Below are 18,820 nucleotides of genomic sequence, written 5' to 3' on the forward strand. Positions count from 1 at the left end.
ATAATTCCACACCGAAGAGCTGATTTTTTTTGTATTTTGACCAGGCATGTCAATGGCCATATTCGTCCCACGGACAACAGGTGTCTCCCCGGGTGCCTGACTTAAACAAACCACCTCACCATCAGAATCCTCCTTGTCAATTTCCTCCCCAGCGCCAGCAACACCCATATCCTCATCCTGGTGTACTTCAACAGTGACATCTTCAATTTGACTATCAGGAACTAGACTGCGGGTGCTCCTTCCAGCACTTGCAGGGGGCGTGCAAATGGTGGAAGGCGCAAGCTCTTCCCGTCCAGTGTTGGGAAGGTCAGGCATCGCAACCGACACAATTGGACTCTCCTTGGGGATTTGTGATTTAGAAGAACGCACAGTTCTTTGCTGTGCTTTTGCCAGCTTAAGTCTTTTCATTTTTCTAGCGAGAGGATGAGTGCTTCCATCCTCATGTGAAGCTGAACCACTAGCCATGAACATAGGCCAGGGCCTCAGCCGTTCCTTGCCACTCCGTGTCGTAAATGGCATATTGGCAAGTTTACGCTTCTCCTCAGACGCTTTTAATTTTGATTTTTGGGTCATTTTACTGAACTTTTGTTTTTTGGATTTTACATGCTCTCTACTATGACATTGGGCATCGGCCTTGGCAGACGACGTTGATGGCATTTCATCGTCTCGGCCATGACTAGTGGCAGCAGCTTCAGCACGAGGTGGAAGTGGATCTAGATCTTTCCCTATTTTAACCTCCACATTTTTGTTCTCCATTTTTGAATGTGTGGAATTATATGCCAGTATCAATAGCAATGGCCTACTACTATATATACTGCGCACAACTGAAATGCACCACAGGTATGGATGGATAGTATACTTGACGACACAGAGGTAGGTAGAGCAGTGGCCTTCCGTACCGTACTGCTATATATAGTATACTGGTGGTCACTGTGTCAGCAAACTGCAAAACTAAAATGCACCACAGGTATAGAATGTAGATGGATAGTATACTTAATGACGACACAGAGGTAGGTACAGCAGTGGCCTTCCGTACCGTACTGCTATATATAGTATACTGGTGGTCACTGTGTCAGCAAACTGCAAAACTAAAATGCACCACAGGTATAGAATGTAGATGGATAGTATACTTAATGACGACACAGAGGTAGGTACAGCAGTGGCCTTCCGTACCGTACTGCTATATATAGTATACTGGTGGTCACTGTGTCAGCAAACTGCAAAACTAAAATGCACCACAGGTATAGAATGTAGATGGATAGTATACTTAATGACGACACAGAGGTAGGTACAGCAGTGGCCTTCCGTACTGCTATATATAGTATACTGGTGGTCACTGTGTCAGCAAACTGCAAAACTAAAATGCACCACAGGTATAGAATGTAGATGGATAGTATACTTAATGACGACACAGAGGTAGGTACAGCAGTGGCCTACTGTACCGTAATGCTATATATTATATACTGGTGGTCACTGGTCAGCAAAACTCTGCACTGTACTCCTCCTATATAATATTATACTGGTGGTCCCCAGTCCCCACAATAAAGCAGCACACTGAGCACAGATATGGAGTGTTTTTCAGGCAGACAACGTATACTGGTGGTCACTGTCAGCAAAACTCTGCACTGTACTCCTGCTATATAATACAGCTGCTCCCCAGTCCCCACAATTAAGCAGTGTGAGCACAGATATATGCAGCACACTGAGCACAGATAAGGAGCGTTTTTTTCAGGCAGACAACGTATACTGGTGGTCACTGATCAGCAAAACTCTGTACTGTACTCCTCCTATATTATACAGCTGCTCCCCAGACCTCCCCACAATTAAGCAATAAAGCACAATCAAGTTCAAGAATAACGGAGAGGACGCCAGCCACGTCCTCTCCCTAACATTTCCAATGCACGAGTGAAAATGGCGGCGACGCGCGGCTGCTTATATAGAATCCGAATCTCGCGAGAATCCGACAGCGGGATGATGACGTTCGGGCGCGCTCGGGTTACCCGAGCCATACGGGAGAATCCGAGTATGGCTCGGACCCGTGTAAAAAGGGTGAAGTTCGGAAGGGGTTCGGTTTCCGAGAAACCGAACCCGCTCATCACTAATTAAGATACATCGCCACCCCTCGCCGCTTATCGCAGAAATGTTGATCGCATATGTACTAACATATGCTGTCAATATCGCAATGCGGTGACGGAGGCCCCCCGCGATACCTGTGAGGTGGTCTGCGGGAGGTCTCCGTCACCTCCCCGGGATCTTCACACTGCCTGGATGCCGGGAAGCAGCAGCAGGCTGCCCCCGGCGCCTCCTCCTCCCCCCTGCAGCCGGAAGGACCTCCGGCTGCGTTGCTAGGGTGAGGAAGAGATTACCTTCCGGTACCAGGGCTGCCTGGAGGAAGGTATGCCAGGGGGGAGGGGGGTCGGTGTCTGCGGCGGGGGCAGCGGAGGAGGCGGGTTGCGGCCCATAGGCTTCTATAGGGTATCGCCATCCAGAGATGGCGATACCCTGGACGGCGAAAAACCGGCGGTAGGGTCTTAGTACATTTGAAAATGCGGTAAAACCCCTGTTTTCGGGGGTTTTACCGCATTTTTCCTTTAGTAGATCCCGCCCAGAGAGAGAGAGAGATAAAGTGGAGAATGATAAAGAACTAACAAATCAGCTTCTAACTCATTTTACATGTTGTTTTTTGAAAAACGAGAATGATATGCTTTGATAAATACCCTCTTAAGGTTTTAGTTTATGGCTACATCAGCGAATGGGACCTCACAGACGACTTGTTCTAGTCAGTAGTTAGAGAGGTGTAACTGACCACATTACAGTGCACATGAGAATAAATTGGACGCTTTAACAACATACAGAGTAAAATGTAAATCTGCCCAAACATTTCCATGGCAATCAGCCACCAGGAAATCAACGCTTCCGAAATATTCAGCTGTCCCCAAACTGACTAATCCAGGGAGAGGGAACAGCTCGGTGATAACGACACTTATTTGTTGCTGTACAAATCTGCATCAGCTCAATCCGTGTGCCATTTTTTCTTGTGCCCAGAATGTGTCTAGGGGGGATTTCTGCTGTGGTCCCTGTTTTCGCTTGAACAAGCAACCCCAATAGTTTTCTGTGATTGCTGTTTTAATGCAAGATTATAAATAGGGATGTGCAAGCGGTGCTGCCGCACAGAGCACAGGGTCCTATGGGAGACACTGTTGCTGTCCCAAGGCACCTGCATGTGGTTTCCAGGCACCCTGAAGCTACTAGAGAGCCACTAACATTATCCATAGGCCGCTGCGGCAGTGCTCTACATATCGGAGCTGGTGGTGGAGTCAGCAGCCCCACCCCCTAGACATGCAGCCCTGTCCCCTAGCCAGTGGCCCCACCCCCTAGGAGTGAGGTAATTACATTATTGGTGTTGGGGGCAGGGCAGTCGAGAGCCAGGATGGGCCCAGGTACTTTTCAAAGGGCGTGGCCTAATCACAGGAGGTGTGGTCATGTACCCTTAGAAAAAAAATAAGATTTTAAACCTACCGGTAAATCTTTTTCTCGTAGTCCGTAGAGGATGCTGGGGACTCCGTAAGGACCATGGGGATAGACGGCTCCGCAGGAGACATGGGCACTGTAAAGCTTTAGAATGGGTGTGCACTGGCTCCTCCCTCTATGCCCCTCCTTCAGACCTCAGTTATGACTGTGCTCAGAGGAGACTGACAGTACGAGGAAAAGGATTTTGTTATCTAAGGGCGAGATACACACCAGCCCACACCATACATACCGTACAACATGGTATACAATAACCAGTTAACAGTATGAACAAACAGCATCAGCCAGAGGCTGATCTCAACTGTACTTTAACCCTTAAGTATGCAATTACTATATACAAGTCTTGCAGAATGTTTCCGCACTGGGACGGGCGCCCAGCATCCTCTACGGACTACGAGAAAAAGATTTACCGGTAGGTTTAAAATCTTATTTTCTCTTACGTCCTAGAGGATGCTGGGGACTCCGTAAGGACCATGGGGATTATACCAAAGCTCCAAAAACGGGCGGGAGAGTGCGGATGACTCTGCAGCACCGATTGAGCAAACATGAGGCCCTCATCAGCCAGGGTATCAAACTTGTAGAATTTTGCAAAAGTGCTTGACCCCGACCAAGTAGCTGTTTGGCAAAGCTGTAATGCCGAGACGCCTCGGGCAGCTGCCCCAGAAGAGCCCACCTTCCTAGTGGAATGGGCCTTTACCGAATTTGGTACCGGCAATCCAGCCGTAGAATGAGCCTGCTGAATCGTGCTACAGATCCAGCAAGTAATAGTCTGCTCAGAAGCAGGAGTGCCAACCTTGTTGGCTGCATACAGGACAAACAGTGCCTCTGTTTTCCTAACCGTAGCCGTTCTGGCTCAATAAATCTATAAGGCCCTGACTACATCAAGGGACCTGGAATTCTCTAAGGCCCCATAGCCACAGGTTCACAATAGGTTGGTTCATATGAAATGACGAAACCACTTTAGGCAGAAATTGAGGACGAGTCCTCAACTCTGCCCTATCCGTATGGAAACCAGATAAGGGCTCTTGAAAGACAAGGCCGCCAATGCGTACCCCCGCCTCGCAGATGCCAAGGCCAATTACATGACCACTTTCCAAGTGAGAAACTTTGATTCAACTGTTTGAAGCGGTTCAAACCAGTGTGACTCAAGGAAACTTAACATCACGTTAAGGTACCATGGTGCCACTGGGGACACCAAAAGAGGTTGGATGTGCAACACTCCTTTTTACAAAAAAACTGGACTTCTGTGAGAGAAGCCAATACCTTCTGAAAGAATATGGATAAGGCAGAAATCTGCACCTTAACGGAGCCTAACTTTTGGCCCATATCCACTCCTGTCTGTAGAAAATGGATAAAACGTCCTAGTTGGACATCCTCAGTAGGAGCATTCTTGGCTTCACACCAAGACACACGTATTTTCTCCCGAAACGGTGATAGTGATTCGCCGTAACAACCTTTTTAGCATTAATAAGAGTAGGAACGATCTGGAATACCCTTTTAGCTAGGATTTGTGTTCAACCGCCATGCCGTCCAACTTAACCACGGTAAGTCTTGGAACACGCACGGCCTCTGAAGTAGCAGGTCCACCCTGAGAGGAAGGGGCCCCTGAAGATCTGCATACCAGGCCCTTTGAGACCAATTTGGAACAATGAGTATCGTCTGCACTCTTGTTCGTCTTATAATTCTCAATATTTTTGGGATGAGAGGAAGTGGAGGGAACACATAGATCGACTGAAACACCCACGGTGTCACCAGGGCGTCCACCGCCTCTGCCTGAGGGTCCCTCGACCTGGACAATACATCCGAATCTTCCTGTTGAGGCGTGATGCCATCATGTCTATTTGAGGAAGTGCCCAACGACATGTCACTTCTGTAAAGCCTTCCTGATGAAGTTTCCACTCTCCTGGATGGAGATCGTGTCTGCTGAGGAAGTCTGCTTCCCAGTTGTCTGGAATGAAGGCCGCTGACAGTTTGCTTACATGATTTTCCACCCAGTGAAGAATCCTGTTGGCTTCTGCCATTACTGCTTTGCTTCTTGTCCCGCCCTGGCAGTTCACATGCGCCACTGCCGTGACGTTGTCTGATTAGATCAGAACAGGTAGGTTGCAAAGAAAATTCTCCGCTTGTTTTAGGCCGTTGTAAATGGCCCTTAATTCCAGCACATTGATGTGTAGGCAAGCCTCTTGGCTTGACCGTATTCCCTAAAAAAATTTTCCCTGTGTGACTGCTCCCCATCCTCGGAGGCTCGCGTCCGTGGTCACAAGAAGCCAATCCTTGCCGAACCTGCGACCCTCTAGAAGGTGAGTACTCTGGAGCCACCACAGGAGAGAGAGAGAGAGAGATACTGGCCCGGGGGGGACAGGGCAATCTTCCAATGCATGTGCAAGTGGGACCCTGACCACTTGTCCAGAAGGTCCCACTGAAAAGTCCGTGTGGAATGGCCTCGTAGGCCGCCACCATCTTTCCTAATACATGAGCGCATTGATGAACTGACACTCTTTTTGGCTTTAACAGGTCTCTGACCATGTTCTGGAGTACTTGGGCTTTTTTCTCTGGGAGAAAGACCTTTTGTTTTTCTGTGTCCAGAATCATGCCAAGAAACGACAGTCGAGCTGTTGGAACCAACTGCGACTTTGGTAGATTTAGGATCCAGCCGTGTTGTTGTAGTATTCTCAGGGAGAGAGATACGCTTTGTAACAATTTTTCCCTTGAACTCGCCTTTATTAGGAGATCGTCCAAGTATGGGATAATTGTGACGCCTTGCTTGCGCAGGAGCACCATCAATTCCGCCATTACCTCGTCGGGGCCGTGGAATGCCCAAACGGCAATGCCTGAAATTGGTAAGAACAATCCTGTACAGCGAATCTCAGGTACGCCTGATGAGGAGGATATATGGGGACATGAAGGTATGCATCCTTTATGTCTAATGACACCATAAAAACTCCCCCTTCCAGGCTGGAGATCACTGCCCGGAGAGATTCCATCTTAAATTTGAACCTTTTCAGATATAGGTTCAAGGATTTTTAGATTCAGAATGGGCCTGACCGAGCTATCCGGTTTCAGGACCACAAAAAAGCTTGAATAAAACCCCTTCCCCTGTTGTATCAGGGGAACCTTGATAATCACTTACTGATGATACAGTTTCTGTATGGCAGCTACCACTGTTTTCCTCTCTGGGAAGGAAATTGGCAAGACCGATTTGAAAAATCGGTGAGGAGGCACATCTTCGAATTCTAGTTTGCATCCCTGGGATACAATTTCTACCACCCAAGGATCTCAGTCCGACTGAACCCAGACTCGGCTGAAGAGTCGAAGACGTGCCCCCACCGGCGCGGACTCCCTCAGCGGAGCCCCAGCGTCATGTAGTGGATTTTCCAGAGGACGGGGAGGCTTTTTGTCCCTGGGAACTAGCCGTAGGAAGCGCTGTTTTCCCTCTACCTCCACCTCCAAATAAAACTTCACCTATGTAAGGCAAAGCCTCCAAATGTCTTTTTGAATCAGCATCAACTGACCCTTGGTGGGTCCACAGGGGCCGTCCAGCAGAAATTGCCATGGCATTGGCTCTTGCACCCAACAGCCCAATATCTCTCGCAGCTTCTCTCATATATAATGCTGCGTCTTTAATGTGACCTAAGGTCAACAAAATGATATCTTTATCTAGGGCGTCAATGTCAGGTGACAAGGTATCTGCCCACGCTGCAGCTGCGCTACCTACCCATGCCGACGCTACTGCCGGCCTTAGTAGGGCACCCGTATGTATAAATCGATTTTAAGGTAGTTTCCTGTCTGTGATCAGCAGGACCCTTGAAGGTTGCCGTATCTTTTGACAAGCGCGTTAAAGCCTTGTTTACCGTGGGTGGGGAATCCCACCGTAACCTGTCCTGGGAGTGGAAAGGTTACGCCATAATAATTCTCTTGGGAACCAGCAGTTTCTTACCTGGGGTTTCCCAAACTTTTCAAACTGGGCGTTCAGCTCGTGAGATGGGGGAAAATTTACCTCAGGTTTAATTTCCTTAAACATGCAGACCCGTATGTCAGGGACAGAGGGGTCCTTAGTGATATGCAAAACATCTTTTATTGCAGTAAACATATATTGATTGAATACTCTTGGCCACCCTTGGGTGCAACTTAGCATCATCATCGTCGACACTGGAGTCGGAATCCGTGTCGGTATCAGTGTCTACTATCTGTGAAAGGGGACATTTCTGAGACCCCGAAGGGCCCCGTGACACAATCAACGCTATGGATTGACTCCCTGCTTTTTCCTTGGACTTTTTTGTCCAATCTTTTGTGTTTAAAACATTCCACATATCCATCCAATCAGGTGTCGGCAGCGTTGACATAGACACCACAATCATCTGCTCTGCCTCCTCCCTAGATGAGTTTTTTTTTACCTCAGACATGTCGACACACACGTACTGACACCCCCACACACACTGGGATACCTAATATTATGGGGACTGACCCACAATATGGCCCTTAGGAGAGACAGAGAGAGAGTATGCCAGCACACACCCAGCGCCGCTGTACACTGAGACAAAAATCCCAGTCTTTCAGCGCTTTTTTATATACATGTGTAAAACACTCTTTATCACAAATTTTTGCACCAAATAACGTGCCCTCCTCTCATTTTGACCCTCTGTACTAGGTAACAGCAGGGGAGAGTCCGGGGCCGCTTCCCTGCAGCATGCTGAGGAGAAAATGGCGCTGGTTAGTGCTGGAGGATCAAGCTCCGCCCCCCCGACGGCGGACTTCGGTCCCGCTCTAATCTTTATACTGGCGGGGGATTTGGATTTATATAGCCTCTACAGTATATATAATTACTTTGCCAGTGTTATCTGAGGTATATTTATGCTGCCCAGGGCGCCCCCCCTGCACCCTTACTGTGGTGCCTGTGTGTGTGAGCTGGGAGCAATGGCGCGCAGCGTTACCACTGCGCGTTACCTCATGAAGATCTGAAGTCTTCTGCCGCCTTTGAAGTCTTCTTTCTTCTTATACTCACCCGGCTTCTCTCTTCCGGCTCTGTGAGGAGGACGGCGGCGCGGCTCTGGGACGAACTACAGGGTGAGACCTGTGTTCCGACTCCCTCTGGAGCTAATGGTGTCCAGTAGCCTAAGAAGCAGAGCCTATCATTTAAGTAGGTCTGCTTCTCTCCCCTCAGTCCCACGATGCAGGGAGTCTGTTGCCAGCAGTGCTCCCTGAAAATAATAAACCTAACAAAAGCTTTTTCAGAGAAACTCAGTAGAGCTCCCCTGCAGTGCATCCAGTCTCCACTGGGCACAGGAATCAACTGAGGTCTGGAGGAGGGGCATAGAGGGAGGAGCCAGTGCACACCCATTCTAAAGCTTTACAGTGCCCATGTCTCCTGCGGAGCCGTCTATCCCCATGGTCCTTACAGAGTCCCCAGCATCCTCTAGGACGTAAGAGAAATAGTATTTTAAGCACCTCCATGGTTACACCATGCCTCCCAACTTTTTTCTCATCTGAGGAGGGACACTTTTGCGCGCCGAAGGCGCGTGCCCGATTTTAGGGGGCATGGCCTAATGGAAAGGGGGTGTGGCCTCACGGCAAATGCCACGATCGCAAGCCACGCCCCCGTTTTCATCATTATGGGGGCATTAACAGCGCTGTGAGAGCTGCTGGTCATGCTACCTGTCCCTCTCTGCCGTGAATAGACGCTGTGCGCATGCAGCATCTATTCACCGCTGCTCTGCTCAGAGCAGCGAGTGACAGGGGGGGATCTCCCAACTGCCCCCCCACCCGCGGGACACTGTGACCCGCGGGTGGGACAGCGGGACAGACCGTGAAAAACGGGACTGTCCCGCCGAAATCGGGACAGTTGGGAGGTATGGTTACACTACAGCCCAGTAGACAGCGGCGTGTGCTGGGCTGAGGGAAAGAGCTGCATCTGCTGCTGCTAGGTAAGGGGGAGGTGGCCTGGGACCCTACTGGACCCTCACTGGGCCCCTCCATCAGACCTGGGCCTGCGTAATTTGTACCCTCTCCCCCCTCTCTCTGCACCACTGGTTGGGGGCAGGACCTGCACAGGATGCAGTGCTGCTTTGTTACAGCACTGGCTAAATGTACCTAGTTCCGGAATGCGCATTAAACTGTCTGCATCCAAACACGGAAGCAAAAAGATAATAAATAATTAAGATACACAAATTGTGGAATTATAATTGCAGTTATACAACAATAAAGAATGGGGACAGAAAATTTCACTCACCCCCTTATGAAGCTGTGTGAAACCAGCCGTACACACTCGCCGCCGTGACCCGAACCCTGCTCCGTCTCCCGGCTCCTGCACTGTGTCTCCTACAGTGCTGTGGGATCTGTACTACAAATCGGAGCGTCCTGAGGATGCCCCCAGCAGCACCCTAGAAACTTGGTGAAGGTGCTGCTTCGAACCCACCCTCCCCTTCAGGAGCAGATTTGTGGGAGCCACTCAAGGGATGGGTGCTGTATAAGGCGCACTGACACCTTGTTATGGGGCTGATACGCTAAAATACAAGCATTTATAGACAGGGCCAACACCTGTAGGAAGCAGTGGCGTGCGGTGAGGTCAGAGGCTGGTGAGGCACTACAGCCATAATGTCCGCCGAATCCTGCCGATGACCCCTACCGCCGCCGAGCCAATGCCCACTACTGCCACTTAGCCGATGCCTGCTGCCACCGCCAATGGCTTACAAACTAGCCCACCATCAACTGACCCAGCCCTCCGCCACTAATTTGCACCTCAGTCCGATGCCGCCAATGCCCGCTGCCTGCCTGCTCATCATACTTGTGATATATTGTACATTTTTATAGAAAAAAAAAAAATTAGTGTTTGGGAAGGGAGTGGGAGGAGGACATGAATGCAATTTTGTTGTCCAGGGCTTCCATTAACTTAATGGAGAAGGATCTGAATGGGTCTTTGAGCCGGTCCTGGTTGTTTAAATACTAGGAAAAAATTGGACAGGGGTTCCCCGTATTTAGACAACCAGCGCCGGGCTCTTAGACCGGTCCTGGTTCCAAAAATACGGGGGACAAAAGATGTAGGGGTCCTCCGTATTTTTAAAACCAGCACCGGACTCCACTAGCCAGGGACATAATGCCACAGCCGGGGGACACATTTATGTAGGTCCCTGCGGCCGTGGCATTACCCCCCCAACTAGTCACCCCTGGCCGGGGTTCCCTGGAGGAGTGGGGACCCCTTAAATCAAGAGGTCCCCCCCCCTCCAGGCACCCAAGGGCCAGGGGTGAAGCCCGAGGCTGTCCCAAGCACCCCTGGGCGGTGGGTGCCAGGCTGATAGCCATAAGTGTGTATAAAAAAGAATATTGTTTTTTGTTGTGGAACTACAAGGCCCAGCAAGCCTCCCCCGCTTGCTGGTACTTGGAGAACCTCAAGTGCCAGCATGCGGGGAAATAACGGGCCCGCTGGTACCTGTAGTTCTACAACTAAAAAAATACCCAAATAAAAACACAACACACACACCGTGAAAGTAAAAATTTATTAAAACACACTTACACACTCACACATACTTACCTACATCCCACGCCGGTCACGTCCACTTGTCCAGTAGAATCCAAAAGGTGGTTCCTGTAAAAATGAAAATTATACTTACAAACAAAGTAATCCACAGGAGGAGAGAGAGAGAGAGAGAGAGAGAGAGAGAGAGAGAGAAATTAATGGATATTGGGGGTCATTCCGAGTTGTTCGCTCGCAAGCTGCTTTTAGCAGCTTTGCACACGCTAAGCCACCGCTTACTGGGAGTGAATCTTAGCATTTTAAAAATTGCGAACGAAAGATTAGCAGAATTGCGAATATACACTTCTTAGCAGTTTCTGAGTAGCTCCACACTTACTCGGCATCTGCGATCAGTTCAGTGTTTGTCGTTCCTGGTTTGACGCCACAAACACACCCAGCGTTCGCCCAGACACTCCCCCGTTTCTCCAGCCACTCCCGCGTTTTTCCCAGAAACGGTAGCGTTTTTTCGCACACACCCATAAAACGGCCAGTTTCCGCCCAGAAACACCCACTTCCTGTCAATCACACTCCGATCACCAGAACGAAGAAAAAACCTCGTAATGCCGTGAGTAAAATACCTAACTGCATAGCAAATTTACTTGGCGCAGTCGCACTGCGGACATTGCGCATGAGCGACTAATCGCTCCGTTGCGAGAAAAAAATAATGAGCGAACAACTCGGAATGACCCCCATTATGCCCTCGCTGACGCGGGAAGACGTTAGCACAGACAGGGGAGAGTGCTGCTGCTAACTGGGATGATGGAGCAGGCTCCCCCAATAGTTGTGAGCCTAGTAGCTGTACCCCTAGTAGCTTTGCCCCCTGTAGCAGTGCCCCCAGTAGCAGTGCCCCGAGTAGTTGTGACCCCTGTAGTTGTGCCACCAGTCGCTGTGCCCCTTGTAGCTGTGCCCCCTGTAGCTTTGCCCCTTGTGGCTGTGCCCCCCAGTTGCTGTGCCCCTTGTACTTGTGCCCCTTATAGCTGTGCCCCTTGTTGTTGTGCCCCTGTTGCTGTGCCCCTTGTTGTTGTGCCCCCCAGTTGCTGTGCCCCTTGTTGATGTGCCCCCCAGTTGCTGTGCCCCTTGTTGCGCCCCCCAGTTGCTGTGCCCCTTGTTGTTGCGCCCCCCAGTTGCTGTGCCGCTGTTGCTGTGCCCCTTGTTGTTGTGCCCCCCAGTTGCTGTGCCCCTTGTTGTTGCGCCCCCCAGTTGCTGTGCCCGTTGCTGTGCCCCTTGCAGTTGTGCCCAACTGATCCTCTTCCTCCATCCTCCTTCTCACCTGCTCCACTCTCCTTCAGCGCCTCTTCCAGCTCTGGGATCGTCAACACGGACAGGTCCAGCGCGGCAACATACTGGGAAGGAGCACACCAGGAGAAGTTCAGCCGTGCACCCACAGGGCAGAGGGCCATCGCCAGGGGTACGGCCAAGGGCGCTGAAGCCCTCTTGGAAGTCGAGGAGATGGGAGCTGCGTGTGAAGGGAAGGGAGAGGGATGCGCACATGGGTCCGTACACCTCATCCTCCGGAGCAATCGTTAGGGCAGTCTGGCATGTGCTTGGCTTATCAGGTCTTCAACCTGTGGCCCTCCAGCTGCTGTGGAACTACACATCTCAGCATGCCCTGCCACAGTTCTGCTATTAAGGCATGCTAAAACTGAGACAGGGCATGCTGGGATTTGTAGCTCCACTGCAGCTGGAGGGCCACAGGTTGAAGACCCATGGTATGGTGTAGCCTTAATCCAGCAGCTGTGGAGTCCCTAGGGAAATCTGCTGCTTGGATGGACTGGCCCATCTGGCAGTCCAGCCCTGCCAACAAGAGACAGTTTATTAGCCGTGGGGTGTGACAAATATAGTATAATATATAGTATATAATAAATTTGGCAACTATTCAAATTTTAGCTCAGGTAACAAAAATCACATGATAAAAGCATCTTTGTACGTTTATATAAACTGATATCATTTTTGTGTTTAACTCACATATTAGCACACAAATACCTACACAAAATGACAGCAGTCACTGCTGGGGACATTAGTATGGATGGACATTGGCCGCTATTATCTGGACATGTTGGAGTACATATTACTGTAATAAACAGACTGATATCGTCTCCAGTCCTGGCTGGATGAGCTTTCCCTGCTCTCACCTGGCTAATCATGTGACTGTATGACATCATAAATAGCATCTGTGATGTCACCGAGTTACTGCTGCTGGCCACAGTCAGCAATCAGCTGCATTTGGGTAGTCTGCATGTGTTCCCAGCCTGTACCTGTGACTAGGCCTGCAGGCAGGGCCGGTGCTAGGGTGTTCGGCGCCCTTCTGCAAACTATAAATTTGCGCCCTCCCATACTTTACAAAGCAGTGACACGTGTACACATAATGCTCCCTGTAGTAGTGCCGCTTACACATGTAACGCCCCCTGTACCAGTGACGCTTATACACATAACGCCCTCTGTACCAGTGATGCTTACACACGTAACGCCCTCTGTACCAGTGATGCTTACACATGTAATGCCCCTGTACCAGTGATGCTTACACACGTAACGCCCTCTGTACCAGTGACGCTTACACATGTAATGCCCCTGTACCAGTGATGCTTACACACGTAACGCCCTCTGTACCAGTGACGCTTACACACGTAATGCCCCTGTACCAGTGACGCTTACACACATAACGCCCCTTATAGAAGTGTTGCTTACACTTGTAACATCCCAGTACCAGTAACGCTTACACATGTAACGCCCCCTGTATTAGTTACGCTTATACACATAACACAGCATACACATGTAACGCCCCCTGTACCAGTGACGCTTACACACGTAATGCCCACTTTACCAATGACGTAATGCCTACACATGTAACACCACCCTGTACCAGTGACGCATACGCACGCAACACCCCCTGTAGCAGCGACGCTTACAAACACGCAATGCCCCCTTTACCAGTCTCGCTTACACACGCAAGGCCACCTGTAGCAGTGACGCTTACACACAATATGCCGCACAGTCACACACATACACACAGATACACACACACACACATACATACTGTACATACATTACACACATACACAGTCACACATATATTACATATACACATACACACACACACACACACACACACACACACACACACACACACACACACACACACACACACGTTCACTCACTCTCTTTCAATTCTCTTACCTAAGGAAGTCTGGCAGGCCGAAGCTGGAGTAGATCATCCTCCTGTTCAGCCTGGTCCCATGTAGCTCCTCCCCCCAGTTCCGTGTAGCCCCACCCCTTTTCGGTCAGCACATGGCACTGACACAGGGGAGGGGGAGAGGACTGGAGGCTTCATGCTGCTGGCGCTGGCCCTGCTGCCTGTCATAGAGTGTGACAGGCGCAGCAGCAGCAGGGGGACATCAGCTCAGTACAGGGATGCAGAGCAGGGAGAGCACCTCTCCATTCCTGGCGCCTCCCTGCACTGCATCCCTTTGCTGAGTGGTTTGCGCTGGCTCTGCCTGCAGGACATACCATCGCACAGTCTAAGGCAGTGATTTTCAACCTCTTTTTACTAGTGGCACACCGAACAATATTTTAAAATTGCCAAGGCACACCATAAGTTCCCCACAGGAAAAAAACAACAACACACATTAGCCCTCACAGTAAAAAAAAATCCACACATACATTGGCCTGCACAGAAAAAACAATCCCATTGCTCCCCACATAAATCATGTTGCTCAATACATAAATCCTATTGCTCCCTACAAAAATCTAATACATTGCTCCCCACATAAATCCTATTGCTCCCCACATGAATTATTCCCATTGTTCCTCCATAAATCCTTATTCTCCCCACATAAATCCTATTGCTCCCCACACGAATTATTCACATTGTTCCTCCCATAATTCCTTATTCTCCCCACATAAATCCTATTGTTCCCCACAGGAAAACTAAAATAACAAATATTAGCCCCTACCGGTCTTCTGTCCTCCTTCCTGTCCCTCAGTGGTGGGGGTTGTTCATAGTGGAGTGCTGTGAATACTGAGCAGCAGGCAGTCAGGCAGGTGTGGATGTGGGTGGGCAAGGAAAGCTGTGTATGTAGGCAGAAACTGGAAGATGTGTATCCAGGCGGGTGGGCTGCCTGGGTGGTGAGATGCGGTGGCCGTGACCTATGATATCACACCGCCTCGTCTTGAAGGCATAGGTCACGGCTGGAGCATGACTAATCCTCTAAGAAGAGCCCGGGCCAACAGCTCATTCTGAAGGTGCAGGAAGCTGCTCTGGCTCCACGGCACACCTTGCAACTGGTCGCGGCACACTAGTGTGCCACGGCACACTGGTTGAAAAAGCCTAGTCTAAGGTGAGAACAATTTAATTTCAGGGAAAAACATTGCTCAGACATTTGCGATATGCATGGAGATATAATGTGACACTTTCATCCTGAAGAGAAAACTACCTAATCTTTTTAGTTACATAATATATTTAAATTTTCTCCACATTAGTTGATGAAGATTACATTTGTTTTCTACTTATTAAAATTGTTGCAATGAATGTAAGTGTTTAGTTTCCTGATACGGATGTCTACATTCTGACCACTTCAAGTACTTACTCCCATTCCTACCAACTAGTGATGTGCACCGGAAATTTTTTTGGTTCTGTGTTTTGGTTTTGGATTCGGTTCCGCGGCCGTGTTTTGGATTCGGACGCGTTTTGGCAAAACCTCCCTGAAATTTTTTTGTCGGATTCGGGTGTGTTTTGGATTCGGGTGTTTTTTTTTACAAAAAACCCTCAAAAACAGCTTAAATCATAGAATTTGGGGGTCATTTTGATCCCATAGTATTATTAACCTCAATAACCATAATTTCCACTCATTTCCAGTCTATTCTGAACACCTCACACCTCACAATATTATTTTTAGTCCTAAAATTTGCACCGAGGTTGCTGGATGACTAAGCTAAGCGACCCAAGTGGCCGACACAAACACCTGGCCCATCTAGGAGTGGCACTGCAGTGTCAGACAGGATGGCACTTCAAAAAATAGTCCCCAAACAGCACATGATGCAAAGAAAAAAAGAGGCGCAATGAGGTAGCTGTGTGACTAAGCTAAGCGACCCAAGCGGCCGACACAAAAACCTGGCCCATCTAGGAGTGGCACTGCAGTGTCAGACAGGATGGCACTTCAAAAAATAGTCCCCAAACAGCACATGATGCAAAGAAAAAAAGAGGTGCACCAAGGTCGCTGGATGGCTAAGCTAAGCGACCCAAGTGGCCGACACAAACACCTGGCCCATCTAGGAGTGGCACTGCAGTGTCAGACAGGATGGCACTTCAAAAAATAGTCCCCAAACAGCACATGATGCAAAGAAAAAAAGAGGTGCACCAAGGTCGCTGGATGGCTAAGCTAAGCGACCCAAGTGGCCGACACAAACACCTGGCCCATCTAGGAGTGGCACTGCAGTGTCAGACAGGATGGAGATTTAAAAAATAGTCCCCAAACAGCACATGATGCAAAGAAAAAAAGAGGTGCAATGAGGTAGCTGTGTGACTAAGCTAAGCGACCCAAGTGGCCGGCGCAAACACCTGGCCCATCTAGGAGTGGCACTGCAGTGTCAGACAGGATGGAACTTAAAAAAATTAGCCCCAAACATACATCACATGATGCACATATAAATAAAAAGAGGTGCAAGATGGAATTGTCCTTGGGCCTTCCCACCCGCCCTCATGTTGTATAAACAGGACATGCACACTTTAACAAACCCATCATTTCAGCGACAGGGTCTGCCACACGACTGTGGCTGAAATGACTGGTTGGTTTGGGCCCCCACCAAAAAAGAAGCAATCAATCTCTCCTTGTACAACTGGCTCTACAGAGGCAAGATGTCCACCTCCTCCTCATCGTCCGATTCCTCACCCCTTTCACTGTGTACATCCCCCTCCTCACAGATTATTAATTTGTCCCCACTGGAATCCACCATCTCAGGTCCCTGTGTACTTTCTGGAGGCAATTGCTGGTGAATGTCTCCACGGAGGAATTGATTATATTTCATTTTGATGAACATCATCTTCTCCACATTTTCTGGAAGTAACCTCGTACGCCGATTGCTGACAAGGTGAGCGGCTGCACTAAACACTCTTTTGGAGTACACACTGGAGGGGGGGCAACTTAGGTAAAATAAAGCCAGTTTGTGCAAGGGCCTCCAAATTGCCTCTTTTTCCTGCCAGTATACGTACGGACTGTCTGACGTGCCTACTTGGATGAGGTCACTCATATAATCCTCCACCATTCTTTCAATGGTGAGAGAATCATATGCAGTGACAGTAGACGACATGTCAGTAATCGTTGGCAGGTCCTTCAGTCCAGACCAGATGTCAGCACTCGCTCCAGACTGCCCTGCATCACCGCCAGCGGGTGGGCTCGGAATTATTAGCCTTTTCCTCGCAGCCCCAGTTGCGGGAGAATGTGAAGGAGGAGCTGTTGACGGGTCACGTTCCGCTTGACTTGACAATTTTCTCACCAGCAGGTCTTTGAACTTCTGCAGACTAGTGTCTGCCGGAAAGAGAAATCCAACGTAGGCTTTAAACCTAGGATCGAACACGGTGGCCACAATGTAGTGCTCTGATTTCAACAGATTGACCACCCGTGAATCCTGGTTAAGCGAATTAAGGGCTCCATCCACAAGTCCCACATGCCTAGCGGAATCGCTCTGTTTTACTCCTCCTTCAATCGCTCCAGCTTCTTCTGCAAAAGCCTGATGAGGGGAATGACCTGACTCAGGCTGGCATTGTCTGAACTGACTTCACGTGTGGCAAGTTCAAAGGGTTGCAGAACCTTGCACAACGTTGAAATCATTCTCCACTGCGCTTGAGTCAGGTGCATTCCCCCTCCTTTGCTTATATCGTAGGTAGCTGTATAGGCTTGAATGGCCTTTTGCTGCTCCTCCATCCTCTCAAGCATATAGAGGGTTGAATTCCACCTCGTTACCACCTCTTGCTTCAGATGATGGCACGGCAGGTTCAGGAGTGTTTGCTGGTGCTCCAGTCTTCAGCACGCGGTGGCTGAATGCCGAAAAAGTGGCCCGCAATTCTTCAGGCCACCGACAGCATCTCTTGCACGCCCCTGTCGTTTTTTCAAAAATTCTGCACCACCAAATTCAATGTATGTGCAAAACATGGGACGTGCTGGAATTTGCCCACATGTAATACACGCACAATATTGGTGGCGTTGTCCGATGTCACAAATCCCCAGGAGAGTCCAATTGGGGTAAGCCATTCTGCGATGATGTTCCTCAGTTTCCGTAAGAGGTTGTCAGCTGTGTGCCTCTTCTGAAAAGCGGTGATACAAAGCGTAGCCTGCCTAGGAACGAGTTGGCGTTTGCGAGATGCTGCTACTGGTGCCGCCGCTGCTGTTCTTGCTGCGGGAGGCAATACATCTACCCAGTAGGCTGTCACAGTCATATAGTCCTGAGTCTGCCCTGCTCCACTTGTCCACATGTCCGTGGTTAAGTGGACATTGGGTACAACTGCATTTTTTAGAACACTGGTGAGTCTTTTTCTGACGTCTGTGTACATTCTCGGTATCGCCTGCCTAGAGAAGTGGAACCTCGATGGTATTTGGTACCGGGGACACAGTACCTCAAGCAATACTCTAGTTCCTTGTGAATTAACGGTGGATACCGGATACACGTTTAACACCGCCCAGGCTGCCAAGGCCTGAGTTATCCGCTTTGCAGCAGGATGACTGCTGTGATATTTCATCTTCCTCGCAAAGGTCTGTTGGACAGTCAATTGCTTACTGGAAGTAGTACAAGTGG

Source organism: Pseudophryne corroboree, chromosome 4, assembly GCF_028390025.1.
Source record: "Pseudophryne corroboree isolate aPseCor3 chromosome 4, aPseCor3.hap2, whole genome shotgun sequence".
Lineage (NCBI taxonomy): Eukaryota > Metazoa > Chordata > Amphibia > Anura > Myobatrachidae > Pseudophryne > Pseudophryne corroboree.